A 20,000-nucleotide genomic window follows, 5' to 3' on the forward strand; every position below is an offset into this window, starting at 1 on the left:
CGAGGCCTAAACAAACTTGCAAAAAGTTTAGATATTTCTTTCTACAGTGAACATGCCAAGGCATAGTGTTGGGAAAATATTGCTACGGGAATGTATTGATTTTTTACTCAGAGACCAAGTTGAAATTTTCTATACGATCATTCCTGCAATAAATTCTTGAAGCTACAGATATATTAAACTGTTCCTTACTAGCTCTCAAAACTCATTCCTTCTTGACCCTTTTCTGCATATCACAAATATCCACCAATTACTGTACAGGATGGCAAGAAGTTCAGAAACCGAAAGTCATAGCTTTGTAGCTTTAAAGCATGAATTAAATTCTTAAAAAGCGAGGTAATTTGCTGTAGTTTAAATTTTTTTAGAGACTCAAAAATGTTTTTAGATCACTATTTAAATTGCATTTTTTATGCCTCTAAAGCTCATCATTATATTTTCTATAAGATAAGACTTGGCAAATTCTTGATTTATATAAGTCCTTGTTTTTATTTCGTACATATTTATCTGGCTTGGTTACACCTGCTCTGTATTTTCATGAAATCTCATTATAAGAAAACTAAAAGTGATGAAATGCTCTCTATTTCTTTTAGTGTACAACTACGGACACTGTTATGGGACAGTAATAGTTCTATTACTTAAGGCAAATAGTCCTAGATAATCTGAGGAATGCTGTCATCTCTTGATTCAGAAAAAATAAGTAAAACATTACTTTGTTCATAAAAAAATTTTCAAGTGAAACTATTTTTACTGTTTCTTAAAGTTATTCTCACAAAATCAAAAAAAAAATATTATAGAATACCCTAAATCACTGAATTTTATGCTTCTGTACATGCTAAAATTTTATAGACATAACTATCAAAGTAGTGTGTTTTGATATATGTTATGAAGGTCTTCTATGAAGTCAGACCTTGCGTAAAATTTCCGTCATCTAGTTCCTATGGCTAATTAACTATCATAAATACACAGTTGTAAAGGCATTCCTGTTCTCTTGTCAACTTTCTCAAAAAATTTATTAAAACATCATAAGAAAGTAACTTTTTCACTGTTGTGGAATATGAAAAAGGAACATCTGAAATTACTTCAGACTATATCTACACTGTTTAGATAGTCTGAAATGTTAACACAATCATTTTATTTCCACTCTTAAACCTGATTTCATCACTGGTTAGCCTCGCTTTTCATGATCGATTTTTTTTTTTTTGGAAGAAGATGGATTTCCAAAAAATTAATAATGCCCTTTTCAATCTAACAAGATTTTGTTCTAACTTGGATAGTTACTCTTCACGGTCATTCTCTTTGTGTTTCATTATTTCAATGAAAATTCATCCAATTTCATATGCAAATTCATCTTCCTTGTGAATAGCTTGGCTTTTCAAGAAAAAAAAAAACTCTGTTCCCGAAGAATTTTAGGGGTGGTCCTTTTGTTCTAATTCTTTGGCAAGGTGCTGAAATTGTTTCTTTCCAATGTATTCAAGTTTTCTTTCAGTAATTTGAAATATTCGGAGTACAATGCTTTAGTTACATTATGACTTGGATATGGAAGGTACTATCAAGTACTCTATAACCTCATTTCACTTAAGCTAGTCTCAAGAGTAAGATTTATAATGCATAATCTGCTAGACTACATGTAGCATTTGCTAGTTTTTGTTAAAGAATGCGGGTTTTTTCATTATGGTTAGGCTTGCTGTTTTACTCTTCAAGCAAGTTTTCGTTGCTAAGAAACATGTATTTACTTAAAGTTGTGGGTTGTCCTTAGAATCAAGTACAGGTAGTTTCATTGATTTTCTTGCTTCCTTGTGTACTATTTATGAATTTGGATATAGATAATATATTGTATTCTCTTGCAATTGTCTGATGCAAATTGATTTACCTCAAAGTTTTGCGATATTGAGAAAATAGGTAAGTGGTGTAGTATTGCAGATATGAGACATAGGTGTTATTGATTCAGGATTATTTGATTAGCCAGTCTAAATGCACGAATCTACTCAACAATTAACTGTGCATTGATCAAGATTCTTAAGTAATGTACTTAATGATATATTACTTTGTGTTGCTAAAGTAAATTCCAAGCTTTAATTTTTACATTACATAACCTAAAATTATTTCATAATACAGTATTACCAAAATGCTAAGACTTTATTACGGTATATCCATATATGAAATAACATGGTACAGTTCTAAAAATATATGCTCTATGTTTGTTATAATGGTACCCTATCTGGATGACAGCAGCATCCTGGGCCCTTCATCTGTATGCTAATGATACATGTATTCCACATTGCTGTCTTTGATTGTCCTCCTCAATGTCTGTGCCTCTTAGTTATTTGTAGGATTTCATCGTTCTTATGCCGCTACTTTGTTATGATGTCACTTTTTGCAATAAGAAAGGTCTTTACTTTCTTTTACTGCAAATTATAACAAACTAACTGGCACTGATATGGTTGTGTGTCTGTGCATGTTTAAAAAGGGCAATGCTACCTTAAGCGGATGTGCTTCTACTGTTAACAGTATTTTAGGTAATCCAATTTTGGATGGTATATATGTTACTTTCTATTGACATACTTCTACCAAAATTATTATACATGGGTTACTTGTATCTTCCCTTAACTATTGATATGTTATTCACTTGAGGTTTTAACCGTTGGTTTGTCAGTGAAAATTTTGTATGAATTGCAGATGATGGTTATATTAATGTACCTAGTATTGTTTTACTTTGCTATCGAATTTCCTATATGTGACAGACCATCATCATTGGCCTTCTTCTCAACTTTTCAGTTTTGCCTTTACACATCACAAGCTGCATAGACTCAATGTATTTCAAATTCACTGTATAATTTTCTTAGTTAACATCTGCTATCTAGAATATGACTTGAAAGTTTTTCTGGTATTCCTTCTCTTATTCATAGCTGATGCATTCAAAAATAATCAAATCTGCATTTTAAGAGGTTTTAAGGTTGAAAGGACGCTCATGAAAGGCAGAGGTAAGGGACAGTGACAATGCCATAGAGACTGGCCACATATACATATGATCAGTGGCCAAGCCCCCTTTCCATACAAGATAGGACCAAGGAGGGCTGCTGATAACTCAGCAGATAGAGCTATACTCACAAGGATGGTGAGGTTGCACCAACCAAAGGAACTAACGAGTTTGAGTGGGACTTGAACCCCATTCTGGTGTTTATCAGCCAGGAACGTTACCACAACGGTCTCCACAAACATAAAGAAAGAGATTACTATTATTTTAGAATTCAAATGGGTCAAATCTTATTCTCCAAAGCTTTTCTTAAGAGGATGCTATCATCCTTTTCCACTAAGGACTCTTCCTCAGCCTGGCAGAGGCACACAGAACTGTAACGGAGATCGGGTTATGAATCCATCCTGAATAAGAATTCTCTGATTTGGTTGGAGTACCCACGTTTCTGATTCCAATTAAGGAAAAAATTACTTTTAAGGAAGATTTGGTTCTATTTCAAATCCCGGCTATGAAGAAAATCTTTTCAGTGTACATTCTCAAGTTAATTGAAGCTTACATCCTAAACTGTCCATGTTCAGTCCTTATCTTGTTTTAATTTTCCCAACAAGAATTCTTGTAGGTCCTTCATTTATTGGACTTGTTAATTTTTCCTTTTCCAATTTTTGGAGTATTCTTGTTTTTACAACCTTAGATTCATTCACCTTAGTTGGAAAATCTGATTCAACATGACAAGCCCTCTCATACAATTGTTGATGCCAGGTAAATGTAGATATCCATCACAGAAATTCTTAGAAGCTTTGATTTATTTGGATAAAGAGTGCTTTGGGGATTATCAATCACTCGAAAGAGGGTTACCCTCTCTTTTTCTGGATATTAGACCTCTCATGGCAAGTAGATTCACTTCAAGCCCAGTAGGGAAAAATATGCAAAAAATTAGAGAAGTTCCTAATGAAAAATATTATTACTCAGGGCGAGGAATTTAACTTCATGTGGCCAACAAGGTAAAGATCATGAATTTCCTGTTATAGTCATTCTGGTATGGTTTGCCCATAGAGCACTATACTTTGAAGTATGTTCACAAATAACTCGAAGATAGAATGAGAAACCATAACATTAGGACAGTGATCATGCTCTACCTAACAGAATCAAATAAACTCTCATGAATTGATAACTGTCCTTATAACTTTAAATTGTCAAGATATTTCCTGGAGTATTTGTTAAAAGGAAAAGCTCTTTATTTTATCAGTTGCATTTTCACCTCAATAAGCTTGAGGTCAGGAGGAGTGAGTCTTTGAAATGGATTTGTTTATACTAAAACTCACAAAGACAAGGAGTCGACACAAAATCATAGGAATTTGCTTACCTCACTATAAGAGGACCCTTTTTCAGATAAGGTTCTCCTTATGATATAATAAGCAAATGCAGATAGAATCAGAGATATTCAATTACATCGATCATCTCTGTTAAATAATGAAAAAGGCTGGGTATCTTAATTATGTATCTAAGGCTCTTGGTCAGAAAGAGGGATTCTCTATCATATCATCAACTATGGTACTAATCAGCCTAATGAGTAGATCACTAAAATCTTTTAGGAGTTAAAATAGAGTCTGTTGCAAACAGTATGAAGTAATCATCACAGACAAGCGTAAGCATGTTCTACTGTATATGGTCAATGAAAATTTTCTGAAAATGGATAGAACCATACAAATGAGGAATAAATGTCATTTAGTGCTTGGGCATAAGCACTGGAAGGAAGACTTTCCAGAAAAGAGTCCATTCTTCCAGAGTTGTAAGTCTTACAACAGAGTGGATTTGAAGTAACTACCATAAACTCCACGGCTGTTTGGTTCACAACTACTGGGTAATTTCATACATTTTATTACTGTCTCAGCTACCAAGCAGTGATTACTTTATTTTACCCTTTGATCGCATACGCATTTAAACCATCAGCCCTTATGTCCTCTTATCAGTTGGTAGAATTCAATGACATATATTATTGTAAATAATAGCTTTTGCTTGTATGATTATGCCTATGTGTAGTTTCAGAATAAATGCATAATCTTATAAGGATTCATTCCTTATTTTTCGTTTATTGCAACTTATTCTTAGAAAAGCTAATTAACATTGCACCAAAAAGTGTGTTTTTGATCTTGGAAAATCTCTTTTTAGACTGAAGATTAATAATATTCCCCCAATGAATGTCAGCATCAATGATCTTAGATGTTAGGATGCCAGAAAACTTTAATTCAAATCAATCAATTACCACAATGGATACACTAATCCTCTCAGGAGACAGAGTGAGTTAGGGCAGCTTGGTTCACCTAGGATTGTTGGACCAGATTTTAGGAACAATTATTATTGGATTTGATTTCCTATTGTAATATTATTTTTCATTGGGTCCACCAAAAAAAAAAGAAAAAAAAAACACAAAGCTGAGTAAATGAGCAGGGGGGAAATTCCTGCATTTCCCTTTTCAATAATGCAAACATTTTGAGTCGGATCCATCCAAGATATATGGTACGTCCAAGTGGTGTATCTGCAGAGTTCTTGGGTGAATCTCTTGAATAACATTCTAGGTATTCTTTACATTTATAGGTCTGGTTCCACAAGTATGTTGTTTTCTGTCTTAAGAGTTTGGTATCCTTAATTGTTATCTAGAGTTATATCCCTCCCTAAAAAAAAAAAAAAAAAAAAAAAAAAAAAAAAAAAAAAAAAAAAAAAAAAAAAAAAAAAAAAAACAGACTGTCTTTGTCCTCAAGTCCTAAATGCCTTTATTGATAAATGGATTTGGCCCTAGTTTCCTTGAGTTTGACAAATAGAAATACAATCTGCATGGAAATGGTATATGCAGAAGCAATATTCACTATTATATTTGTGACCTAGTTTTACTGAGTTTGGTATGCTTTGCACAACAGGAAATTTAAGAAAGAAGAAAATGGTACAGTAGTTAGAAATCCTGCCATATTTTTTCTTATCACACTAACATTTCATTACAACATATAGAGGATTAAGCATTCTAAAAGTATGCAAAATGCATCATGCGCCCAGTCTCTTGTGCTATATTCTTTGGTTTTATATAGATCAGGAAGTAACCAATGAACTAATTCTAAAACAGATTTTGATTGAATATGATTTGAGTACCAATTTTTCCAAGCTTTATCATATCATAGGCACCAGTTGTGACTGAGCTTACTAGGAAACAAAAAAATTGTTGCTTATTTTCTGAGAATGGTTTTCTATTAATAAATATCTATGCATATCTTTTCATTATCTTTTATTTACGAACTCTGAAGCAGTATAGTACTATAAGACGTAGCAGGAACAATCCCTATATCACTCACAAAACCACAAAGGGTATGTTATAAACAAAACTCACAAAAAGGCAAATACAAAATAAAAGCACATGTACTAAGGCTAAAATATACACTCTAAACAAAAATGCCACACAAAGATTTTCTACAGCCAATCTTACATTTGACACAACTCACTTGTTCTCTGTTGAATCATGTTCCATACCTGCATATCAATATTCGGAAATAACATCCAATGTCTTGTCAGTACTGTAAATAGAACTAATGAATGTGACGCAAGTGCTATATATTATGTGGTTACCACATAGTATGCCTATTTACACAGTATGAATTTCATACTAACTTAACATACATTCTTGAAGGCAGACACTTATCAAATATGGTATTTATTGTATAAGACTTCATTTATTAGTGTGCTACTGTTATTAACAAACATTGATTATGTGTTGTTTGAGATGTTGAGTCTTGAATTAATGTCAAGCATGGTAACTTTAAAATGGTTTATTCTCTAAAAACAACAGTGTTAAACATCTCCATCACAGGAGTATAGCTGGTTTGGTCGGATGACCAATTCAGGTGAAGTATAGATAAGAACTGCCTAAAATATCGATATCACAGATATCGTATATTTAGTTGTCTCATCATTCAAGTACAATATGTAAACTTTACATTAGTCTACGAAGACACCTGCATCCGGTGGCGACACAATCTTTCACACGGTATGCATTTGTGTTTATGATTCAGAAAAATGTTACATTGCTGAGAGATGCAAAATGCATCCTGTTATGATTTTGTTGGACTACAGCAAATCTCACGCTAGCTTCTTCTTCCACAATGACATATTACGTCATGTGTTTTAAACATGTAATAACTAACAATTACATTAGCTCGGCCAGCTATCTCAATTTTTTTTCTAACAATTTAACAACACGCCAAAATATGTTTACTAGGAGTGTGACTGGATATATGTATTATTCTTTGTTTAACTTTAGCCATAGGCAAATGAGGACGAATGTCCAAATAGGCACATAAAAAAAATAATAACAATAATGCATATGAAAAGATATTACCAAAGCAAAGAAAAAAAAATGCATGATAAATACAGATCACATATATGGTACATTGCTAGCAAATGATTATATGGTACCAAAAAAAAAAAATACTGATATACATATGATTCGGTAACTTGTTAAAGAATAATTGTTACCTTTGTCAGAAACATAGATTAACACAATACGGTAATAAAAATATTTGTTACCTTGGTAAAGATTCAATTTTAGTGCACAAACGCGAATTCCTGGTACGTACACGTACCACTGTTTCGTACACACACACACACACACACATATATATATATATATATATATATATATATATATATATATATATATATATATATATATATATATATATATATATATATATATATATATATATATAGGGCTTATATATTTTATTAGATGCCCATAGATTCTGTTATTTATATTTTTTTTTCTCTTTTCTTTTAACATTCCGGCTTATATATTTTATTAGATGCCGAGAGAAAAAAATGATTTATTTTTCAAATGTTTTTTAAATGTAGTTTTAACAATGCAAATGTTCTATAGTTTCTTCAATTACATATTACTAGCGTACTAACTGCATTTTGTACACACGCTATTCCCAGAAAATTTTACTCCTTTAAGCGAATGAAGTGGCCACTTTCAAATGGCTTTAAACTGAATTAAATAAGGAGTTTTGTCTGGACATGGCAAAACGTTCTGTTTTAGCTGCAAACTGTTCCTTTACCTACGCCAAACAAGGATGTTCACGGCGATAAATATCATCACCGTCACAACTGTTCCTGCTAGTAGTATGGGGTGAAGAAATTCCTTATAAGTCGGTGACAGGTGGTCCATCTTGGTCAATTTCATCAACCGCTTGGCAACCTGTTTGTTGTATGGGAGATGTAGTGATGGCATTGTAGTGGTCCACGTGAAGTTCGCAAAGTAGGCTCGTTCTCTGATGATGGTTTTGATCCCGGTCACCATGGAATTAGGGGAAGTCCCGATACAACCATCTGCTGCAACGAAGATTCTGGCATAGGACGTGGATCCGTCTGGGCATGATACATTGAAGCCGTCCTTGTCGTATCGTATCCACGAGCCGTTGTTCAGTCTGCAATTGAACTCATTATTGTCAAAGGGATAAAGCTTATCCAGACAATTTTCACTTGTATGGGAGAGAGCACCGTCTAGCACTATACCTAACTCGCATGAATCCATTAAGTTTTTATGGAATTCCAATGAGTCAGCTGTACATATTTTTCTATCCATTGCGTCTGAACAGTGAGTTAATTGATTTAAGTCTTTAATGACCGTATATGTTTCCTTGTCTGGGGAAATAAATACGTGTCCTGTCAAACTGGATATTACTGGATTTGAGTGATTCGTCATGACGGAAATGGTGATATCCTGTAAGATTGCCAGGCATCAGAAGAATCAAAGGGAATTGTAATCATAATCTTGTTATTTTCAAAGCTTACTGTAATTAGGCTGTAATAAAATTCTAACCTACGTTCGTCTAACAAAGGAACATAGCCTAGTTTCTCCCGTCCGTTCTCCAGAACTAACTTTAAGTATTTTATAGGCAACAAATGGGGCGACAGTACACCTTTAGTTGCTAACGTGATAGCTTCTACATAATCTTTGGATTTCTCAATGAAATGTGCAATTCTGTTATGTATGTGATCTATTTTTGAATCATAATACATTAACGTTGCCAACAAATCCTGTACTTCCATAATCTGACTGATATTACTGGAATGTTCACTTACTAAATCCATAATTTGATTGATTGAAGCTAACTGATTCCTTAGTTTTGTCATAATCAATTCATATTCATGAGTCAAGAACTCAATTTTCTTATTTTGATTACTAATCTTAAGACGATTGGAAATTCCTAAACCTAAACTTGCAATAGACCCAAAGATGTTTAATGCAGCAAAAATAAACGGGTTTCGTCTTTCTTTATGTTCGTGCCCTACAGTCCACATCAAAAGGTCACGAGCCAAAGATTCTGTCTCGTAAGTCTTATTTTGCAAGTCATCAGATAGCATCTCTGCAACTTTTAGTGTCGATCCAAGCGAACTCTCTCTAGTCAAATGAAAATGTCTTCTATGCAACTCATCTAATGAGACAGCAAACCTTGAAATGGCGCTTTTTAACCCTGGATAGGTACGGTGGGTCGTACGCGACCCCGAGCGTAAAAAAAAAGAGGTTTTTCTCACGTGACTCACCCCCGTGACTGAATTTGTGGGTGATCGACTTGCAGGAGGTGTCTCCCCTACACGCTCTAGTAGTGTCCAGATGTGCATTGCTGTAGCTGTACTCCTTCCCCGATTTCTGAAACCCGTCGGGGTCGAGCGCGACCGAGTTTACCCTTCTAAGGTAATTTGCATAATTATCAAAGTTATTACGTATTATGAAATTGTCGTAGAATGGTGCAACTTGTATAGGTTATCAGTTGTGGAAAGTCTTGGTGGATTGTTTGGCTACCATGTGCATGATTTTTTTTTTAGTTAAAATGTCGTTCATCACCACGAGGACCATTTTACCGCGAGTGTCCCTTTTTAATTTTTTTTCATTTTTTTGCCAAGTCATTTTTCCGTAAGATATTGCCAAATAGTGTCGTAAAACTTTTGCTTGTTTAGTGTTGGAAAGTGTGTCTAGATGATCTGGCTACCCATGCGTGACTTTGTTTTTGTCAGATACGACGTAGTTATTGGTATATTGGGTATTTAACTGCGGTTGCCAATTTCTGTTTTTTTTCAATATTTGTAAAAAATTTTACGTAGTAAGGAATTTGCGTATATTATTCATTTTTTTTTCATGTTTATGTGTTAGAAAGTGTGCCTTGATGGTTGGGCTAACACGTGCATGTCTTTTTTTTTATCTGAGATGCCGTATATTAGAATGTTGGGCATTTTACCGCGAGTGCCCCTTTTTAATTTTTTTTAATTTTTTTGCCAAGGTTTTTTTACCGTAAGATATTGCCAAATAGTGTCGTAAAACTTTTGCTTTTTTAGTGTTGGAAAGTGTGTCTAGATGATCTGGCTACCCATGCGTGACTTTGTTTTTGTCAGATACGACGTAGTTATTGGTATATTGGGTATTTAACTGCGGTTGCCAATTTCTGTTTTTTTTTCAATATTTGTAAAAATTTACTACGTAGTAAGGAATTGCCGTATATTATTGATTTTTTTTTCATGTTTATGTGTTAGAAAGTGTGCCTTGATGGTTGGGCTAACACGTGCATGTCTTTTTTTTTTATCTGAGATGCCGTATATTAGAATGTTGGGCATTTTTCCGCGAGTGGCCCTTTTTATTTGTTTTGCATTTTTTTGCTTAGTCATGTTACCGTAAATAATTGGCAAGTAGTGTCGCAAAACTTATATTTTTATAGTGTTGGAAAGTGTTTCTAGATGATCTGGCTACCCATGCCTATTTTTTTTTTAGCCAGATATGGCGTATATATAAGTATGTGTTCGATTTTCCTGTGATTGCCATTTTTTCGTTTTTTCCCATTTCTTTCAAAATTACTACGTACTAAGGAACTATCACAGAGTAATGATTCATTTATATATTTATTTGTCGGAAAATGTGCCTTGATGGTTTGCCTAGCACGTGGCTGAAATTTTCTTTTTCTGAAATGCCGTATATTAGAATGGCCATTTTTCCGCGAGTGCCCCTTTTTATTTGTTTTTTTTTTTTTGCTTAGTCATGTTACCGTAAGGAATTGGCAAGTAGTGTCGCAAAACTTATAATTTTATAGTGTTGGAAAGTGTTTCTAGATGATCTGGCTACCCATGCCTATCTTTTTTTTTAGCCAGATATGGCGTATATATAGGTATGTGTTCGATTTTCCTGTGATTGCCATTTTTTCATTTTTTCCCATTTCTTTCAACATTACTACGTACTAAGGAACTATCACAGGGTAATGATTCATTTAGATGTTTATTTGTCGGAAAATGTGCCTTGATGGTTTGCCTAGCACGTGGCTGAATTTTTTTTTTCTGAAATGCCGTATATTAGAATGTTAGCCATTTTTCCGCGAGTGCCCCTTTTTATTTGTTTTGCAATTTTTTGCTTAGTCATGTTACCGTAAGGAATTGGCAAGTAGTGTCGCAAAACTTATATTTTTATAGTGTTGGAAAGTGTTTCTAGATGATCTGGCTACCCATGCCTATCTTTTTTTTAGCCAGATATGGCGTATATATAGGTATGTGTTCGATTTTCCGGTGATTGCCATGTTTTCGTTTTTTCCCATTTCTTTCAAAATTACTACGTACTAAGGAACCATCACAGAGTAATGATTCCTCTAGATGTTTATTTGTCGGAAAATTTTGTTTTTCTTCTTTTTTGATTGAATATCATAAAATATTCTTAGCTAAAATATTATATTGTTTCACATTTTTGTTTTTTTTTCGATTTTATTTCCCTTCAAAAAAAATTTTTTGGCTCAGAATTTTAATTTTATAGTCGTAAAATAATCGACAATTATCCAGCAACCCACCATACAATTTTTATGCATATCCAATAATAATTAGATTAGTAAATAACACCTTGAAATTGACATACCCTTCCTACATTTCAAGTGGCAGATTAGGGAGTCTGAGTCAGTGTGGTTGGCGGCCATTTTGTGGACATATCCGAAGCGTAAGTTGCCCTATCTATATATATTCTTGTTCCCTATAGAATTTGTGATATTTTGGTATATTTTTACCTGCATAAATATCATATTATATATTAAATATATGTATTTTTTTACGAAATTTCTAAGTACTCAAAAAATTACCTTTAGATATGGCCCCTGATATAAATGTAATTTACAAAATAATGAAGATTTTTTTACATATTTCTATTTCAGGATAACATATGTTTATTCCCTAAAAAAATTAGCCACTTCCTATTTCATTTGGGTACCCATAAAAATTCATGAAATTTGGACAAATTTTTTTGGCCAAAAAAAGTTACCCTTTTTTTCTCATTTCAGATCTTCACCTCCATGGGTCTGACTTCATCCAAAATACATCAAGATGTGTCCTAAACATTCAAGAATCAATTCCTAAAAGGATTTGTGTATATATGTATAAATTTATTTTTTATGAATTTTTATGTCAGGTCTTTTTTTTCTACTTAATTTTTTAAAATATTTATAATAAATAGTTTTTCTGCAGATGAGTAGTATTTATCTTTACAGTTGTTTTAAGCATTCATTGAAATTTTTTTTTGGCAAAAGAAAAAAAGAGGTTACTGCAAAAACTGATTTTTCAAGAATTTTTTTTGGCGTCGGGGTCGTTCGCGTCTGAGTATACCCTTAAAGGGGTGTCCGAGGAGCGTACCTATCCAGGGTTAAGCTAGTGACATCATTCTCTGGAAGAAAAATTGCTTGCATATGCACTTCTAAAACTACGTTGCTTGATGTAATAAAGACGTCTTCTTGTCTTTCAACTATAGTGCCATATTTAAAATCTATACTTTTAGTTTTAGAGCTCGTTCCACACGAGAAAAATGTTTGAGCGAACAATATCACTCCCAACAACAAAAAATTCATCTTGGAAACCTGTAACGAGAAAAATATATGTAATTACTCCTGTATTAAAAAGAAAACTTTTAATCATACAAATAAAAATCTTCCCCTCACTTCTTTCCCTCTCTTTTTTTGTTTTTTAATTTCTTATGTGAGCCAATGGTACTATTCTCTCATCCGTGGATTTGGATACGTTTTGAACTCTAAACCTATATACCGTTAATGTTTCCAAAATGTTAAATGGGCTTTCAAACTTGGGTGTTAGTTTATAATTGAGTCCTTTACGTACATTTACCTGTATATATACATTATCACCCACGGTATATGCTTTAGTTGGCTTCGCTATTTTATCATGATTCCTTTTCATTATGATTTGTGATTCTTCTAATTTCTTTCGAAGGATATCATATCGACTTTTGCTTGCATTTATACATTCTTTTAAAGGATTTGATAGATTAGTTGTAGGCGTTAATACATGGAAAGGCGTTTTAACTGGGGTACCATACAATGCTTCATGCGGTGACATTTTAATTGATATATGATATGAATGATTCAGAGTACTCAGTACTACAGGTATAGCAATATCCCAGTTGGGGTCTGATCCCCCTAGTGTTACTCTTAATATATTTAAAACCTTCGTATTTGCTCTTTCCACTAGCCCATTCGACTCTGGGTGATATATCATGGTATTTATTTTCTTTATGCTAAGGAATTCACACAATGAGGTAAGAAAGTGATTATTAAATTCACCACCCGAATCTGAGATTATCATGTGTGGAATTCCATGTTTACAAATGTGACACTCGTAAAACTTCCTAGCGCATTCAATCGCAGTTTTAGTTTTAAGCGCTATTAGTTCTGTATATCGAGTTAAAGCATCTACAATTACTAAGAGGTGCTTATTTCCTCTGTCTGACTCGTAAAATCCTGTTAAAAAATCTAAATGTATTCTTTCAAAGGGTTGATTGGGCACAGGATAAGCCCCTAGGCTGACAGGTGTTTTCGTATGCCCTTTGTTTTCCTGACATGTGCGACAATTATCTATGTGTTTTTTTTATATCTGTAAGCATTGTATGCCAATAAAACAATGATTTGACTTTCTGTGACATTAATGAGAACCCCGGGTGTTCATGTAATGGATTTGCATGCAACCAATTCAGGACAGTGGAAATAAGTGAGATTGGTACTACTACCTGGTCGTTAGTTACATGTGGTGTATTGCAGGTTTTCCTTGTCACGGTCCTACACAGAATATTATCTTTGATTATATAATTCTGCTGCTTATACTTTATATATCCCTTTTCCTTATGATTGCCTTTCAAAGCATTTATAATTGTTTCCATTTTCTGATCTTTTCTTTGCTCAGTCTGTAATAATTCAGCGCTCCAGCCTAAATCTTCTTGTTCTGATATCGTATTAACAATAGGCATGGATGTTGATATATCTATTAATTCAGCTAAAGGCTCCGTACAGGATGACACGGGGTTGCGTAATAATGCATCCGCAATGATATTTGCTTTCCCAGGTAAATACCCGATTCTTGCGCCAAAATCTTGAATGATCAAATGCCACCGAGTTCGTTTCGGGCTGTGGTTGAAGCCTTTAAAGAACTCGGTTAGTGGTTTATGGTCAGTAAGAACCTTAACGGGATAACCGTATATTATGAACTTAAAATGCACTAGTGAATTAATTATAGCTAGCCCTTCCTTGTCTATTACTGCATACTTACTTTCGGAAGTTCTCAGTTTTTGAGAATAAAAAGCTATCGGGAAAAATTGTTCATCATATTGCTGAAGCAATACCCCTCCTACTCCTAAGTCTGAGGCGTCTGTTGCAATGAAGAATTCCTTACCGAAGTCAGGATATTTTAAGATAGGAGAACTACACAGTTCATCTTTCAAGGTATTAAACGCCTGTTGATGATGCTCAGACCATAAGAAATCTACGCCCTTCTTCGTAAGATTAGTTAAAGGAGCGGCTATTTTTTAATAGTTGCGTATAAAACGCCTGTAATATCCACTACAACCCAGAAATTGCTGTATTCCCTTGACATTAGTAGGTATGGGAAAATTACGTATAGCCGACACCTTATCATGGACTACATAAGACCTTGGCTTGACACCATGAAACCCAAATATATTAATTCTGTTTTGAACAATTCACACTTACTAATCTTTACCCTTAAGTTATGTTGTCTTAATCTCTGTAGTACTAGTTCTAACTTACGTAGATTTTCTTCTAAAGTGTTGGAAAAGATTACAAGATCGTCCATATAGGCATGCAATATATCCCCTAACAAGTCTCCAAACACTATGTTAATCATTCTTGTAAATGTTATGGGAGCACAACGTAAACCAAAAGGCATCCGTAAAAATTCATAATGTCCCCTGGCTGTGCTGAAGGCTGTGTATGGGATACTATCTTCTTCCAATGATATCTGGTGAAAGCCTTTAAGTAAGTCCAAACTGGTAAAATATTTATTTTGACCTAACAAAGACAAAATATCGTCAATACATGGCACTGGGAATCGATCAGGGATCGTCTCCTCGTTTAGACGACGGAAGTACACGCAGATACGCCATGTTCGATCTTTTTTCGGTACAACTATTAATGGAAAATTATAAGGGCTGTTTGATTTCCTAATGACTCCTTCTTCTAGCATTGTACCTACTTCATCATTTATTTCATTCTGGAATTTCATAGGGAGTCTGTACGAGGGTACATAGTTAATTTTCTGCTTGTCCTTTAACCTTATTTGATGCTCGATCACATCTGTTTTTCCTAAGGATCCATCCGTAGTGGAAAAAACATCATGATATTTAGTTAAAAGTCCAAAAATTTTCTGCTGAATTTCTTCGTCTTCAATGTCTTTATTAATTTTATTTTTAATTGATTGCAGAAGGGATTCATCCGCAACTGATTGAGCGTGATTGATTTCAGCAACGGTAAGAATACGATGTTTATAAACTTCTACATCCAAGATATGTTGATTTTTGTGAATTACTAAAGTGTTATTTAAATGATTACCGACTCCAATATTACATTGTTGATGTGAGCCTACTGTATAAATAGCTTGTGTGACAGACAATCCGTTATTTTTCAAAGTGTCGGAAAGGATTAATATTTCAGATCCCGGTAATGTTTTCTTTATTTGCACTATTAAATTCGAAGGTAGGTTTGGCTCGATAGATTGCGTGCAAGATGATATTACGGGTGAACGAGAATTTTGCTGGGTTGCGTATATTATTTCTTTATTAGTGAGACAAGTTATTGGTTCTTCAACGTACGTTACGGTTACATTTGTCGTCTCCTTTTTATCCAAAACTGATTTTAAGGTATTAGAAGACTTATAGAATTTGCCTTTGATATACACGCCGTGCTTGGCAGGGGCTAAGATAATGTTTTTATTTCCCATAGATGGGTATCCTATAATTACAGCTGGATACATATCAATGTTTTGTACAACAACAAATGTATCGGCAAATGTGCGTTTACCGACTTTGAATTGAACATGAGTTATGCCTATGACATTTAATTCATTATTTCCTATACCCGAGAGTCTTACTCCGGATTTTTCTATCAGGAAGTTCGAAAACAACAAATGATGTGTCCTCAAATCCATGATATTACGTGAACTACCAGAGTCAAAAAATAACATAAAGGATTTGTGTTCTAAATTTACAGCATATAAGGTTGGTCGTAACTCATTTTGGGTTATTATTGCATGAATTCGTTGCAAATCTACGGGAGCATGCACTGTTTTACTTAATTCGGCCGTGTGTTTCATAGGAAAATCTATTGCCTCACAATGATCTGATGAAACATTAAATTGATTATTCAATACTATTGATGTTGACATGAATGACCTTGACCCAACATCACTCTCCTCCCCACTGGAGTTAATTATGTGGTATTTGCTTTCCTCTGCACATTCTGAAAATTAGTCTGACCTTGCGAGGTCTGGTTTGACGACCCAGGCTCAGCGTTAATTGAAGAAGTGTTTGTTTGTTTCGGATTCTGAACTACATTGACGTTTGGCTGTTTCTTCTTATTGTTAAAATGAGGATTTTTCTTTTTATTTCCATATGGAACTGACTGTGGAATTGACTGTGTATTTCTAGGATTCTGTTGTGTCTTACGCGCGTAGCACTGACTATATGAATGAGTCGAACTATTATGTATCGAACAGAATTTCGTTCTGCAGTCCGCGATCAAGTGACCTTGACGTTTGCAATTATAACACGTCATTCCCGCAACTTGACTATTATTAACTACATTTACTTATTGTGGCTTTGTTTCATTCTTTGCAAAAACTTGAGTTAACACGGGATCAAGATCAAGACACTTAGACATGTGTTTTTTTATGTTTATATACATCCAATTCCGTACTTGCAGGCATTAACTTTTTATCAAAACACCGCATTAAAGCTTCAGGCAACATAAGTGTCATGAAAGTTAAATACATTAATCGTAAAAAATCTTTCACGGAGATGTTATCTCTAGTAACCCAAGTGGAATTACCTAAAATATCTTGATATTCATTAAGCCTATCAGCTATGAGAGCTGCTCTCTCAATAACATTAAGCCGATTCATAGTTGCTTGATTAAGTGTATTTCTTAACGTTAATACTACATCCAAGGCTTCTTCACCCCCATAGACCGCGCGTAACCTAACTTTGAAATCATCCCAGGTAACTGCTTCTTGAAATGAAACACCTCTTAAATACGCACTCGCATCCCCCTTTGAAAAATCTATAAAACTTTTAGCTTCTTGTAATTGTACAAAAGGGTCTACGATTTGTTTGGCATTTAAATGGGCATCGACGGATGAAATCCATGACTCCACATTTTGAGGCAAGAACCCATTAACCGGACCCTGAAAAGGAAGGATTGCAGACCTGGCATTTACATTCGTCACAATCGGGAGAGGATTAATCTGTCCTACGCCACTAGGTCCTGTGATGGGGCTCACAGGGGGCGTCATGACTACTGTATTTCTTTTCCTATCTCTTCGACCCCTTGCAATTTTCTCAAAATATCTATATGATTACAGACGTCCACTGCGTAAACGCATAAGCACCCAATGATAAAGAATATAACAAAATTCCCCAAAACAATGCTACTAATCCCAAGACATTTCCCGAGAATTTCTGAAAGAAAACGGAATTAGCACAAATAAAGAAAAATTCTAGATGAGAATTTGGAGTTGAACACAGTTTCCTTTAATGAAAGGAAAATAAAAGATTAGCAAACAACTCACCCCGGTAATAATCGACTAACGACTCGTGATAAGTACACTTCACTGCCCAAACTGAAATGAATATGAAAATTGTACCTAGCTTTATATGGTTCTGTGTGATGTCATCATATCCTCTCTCTCTCTTAATGTTTGGGTGAATGTGTCGGTCCGATTCCCTCTCTCTCTCTTGATGTTTGGGTGAATGTTTCGATCCAATTTCCGTTGAATGTAGTGCTTCCTGGATATGTTTTGTAAGCGTTGAACGTCAGTACTTGGGTTTCCTAGGATGTTGATTGAAGATCCTGTTCATCACTTTGTATGTATAACATTCATTAAATGTTTTAGTCTTCGATGGACTATGATACTTAGTCAAAATTGTAGATTCATTAATGTTGATTTCTTGAAGATCTTCCTCTAATTCTTAGAGTCTTATTGTTAATTTCTTGAAGATCTCTCTCTGATTCTTAGAGTTTTAGCGCTGCCACCATTTACCAGTGTGCTACTGTTATTAACACACATTGAGTATGTGTTGTTTGAGATGTTGAGTCTTGAATTAAAGTCAAGCATGGTAACTTTAAAATGGTTTATTCTCTAAAAACAACAGTGTTAAACATCTCCATCACAGGAGTATAGCTGGTTTGGTCGGATGACCAATTCAGGTGAAGTATAGATAAGAACTGCCTAAAATATCGATATCACAGATATCGTATATTTAGTTGTCTCATCATTCAAGTACAGTATGTAAACTTTACATTAGTCTACGAAGACACCTGCATCCGGTGGCGACACAATCTTTCACACGGTATGCATTTGTGTTTATGCTTCAGAAAAATGTTTCATTGCTGAGAGATGCAAAATGCATCCTGTTATGATTTTGTCTGACTACAGCAAATCTCACGCTAGCTTCTTCTTCCATAATGACATATTATGTCATATGTTTTAAACATGTAATAACTAACTATTACACATTCACACATATATATATATATATATATATATATATATATATATATATATATATATATATATATATATATATATATATGTATATATATATATATATATGTATATATATATATATATATATATATATATATATATATATATATACATTTATATATATATATATACATATATATATATATATATATATATATATATATATATATATATATATATATATATATATATGTGTGTGTGTGTGTGTATATATATATATATATATATATATATATATATATATATATATATATATATATATATTTATATATATATATATATATATATATATATATATATATAAATATAAATATATATATATATATATATATATATATATATATATATATATATATATATATATATATATATATTTATATATATATATGTATGTATATATACATACTGTACAGTATATATATATATATATATATATATATATATATATATATATATATATATATATATATATGTATATATATATGATAAATTTTGCACATTTAAACGTTTTTTTCATATTTCAAATAAGGCAGATAGATTAACAAATTAAAATCTGGCGAAATCACTCAAAGACTATAGGATCCGTCTGGCTGGGCTTCGAACCCTGGTCCAGGATACTTGTGTGACATTGACCATACCACTCAGCCACAAAGAAATATAAAAGTCAAAGACAATTCTTCTGTACATATACCTGTTAAATTCAGGTTTTTTGTACTTAGAATTGAAATCAACCCATGTTCACCATCGTAGATAATTGGTAGGTTTGTGACTTGTCATTCGATTAATGATAAATTTTGCACATTTAAACGTGTTTTTCATATTTCAAATAAGCCATATATAATAACACTTGAAAGTCTGGATTCTCTTAACAACTCGAGATCAGAGCCCCAGGCAAAATCACTCAAAAACT

The sequence above is a fragment of the Palaemon carinicauda genome, chromosome 5 (genome assembly GCF_036898095.1).
Source record: "Palaemon carinicauda isolate YSFRI2023 chromosome 5, ASM3689809v2, whole genome shotgun sequence".
Taxonomy (NCBI): Eukaryota; Metazoa; Arthropoda; class Malacostraca; order Decapoda; family Palaemonidae; genus Palaemon; species Palaemon carinicauda.